The sequence below is a fragment of the Pteropus alecto genome, unplaced genomic scaffold (genome assembly GCF_000325575.1).
Source record: "Pteropus alecto unplaced genomic scaffold, ASM32557v1 scaffold171, whole genome shotgun sequence".
Classification (NCBI taxonomy): domain Eukaryota; kingdom Metazoa; phylum Chordata; class Mammalia; order Chiroptera; family Pteropodidae; genus Pteropus; species Pteropus alecto.
In genome coordinates, this window is record NW_006431925.1 from 5,315,012 (window position 1) to 5,315,397 (window position 386).

At 39.9% G+C, this 386-nt stretch overlaps 1 pseudogene; it reads left to right on the forward strand.

Annotated features, from left to right (window-relative positions):
* LOC112475566 lies at positions 1 to 119 on the forward strand (annotated as a pseudogene).
* Positions 120 to 386: the final 267 nt, after the last annotated feature.

Here is a 386-nt window from a genome sequence, read left to right on the forward strand (position 1 = left end):
GTTTACGGCCATGCTACCCTGAACACACCCGATCCCTTCTGATCTCGGAAGCTAAGCAGGGTCGGGCCTTGTGAGTACTTGGATGGGAGACCACCTAGGAAAACCTGGTGCTGAAGGTGGGGGTGGGGGAGAAAGAAAAGATTCTAATAGGATCTTTGGTTCTTGAGTGGTCTCAGAAGAAGTAACTTCAGCCTAAAGCAAATAAAACTGCATGATTAACTTACCATAATCTTAATAAAAGGACTACTACAATTTACTTTATGTTTTTAAGAAATTAAATAATTTATGTTTATATTAAATTAAAAATCATTAAAGTGACTGAATGTTCCAGCTTGCTTGGGACAACCTCGGTTTTGCCTGCTGTACCACATTATTCATAGTGGCCT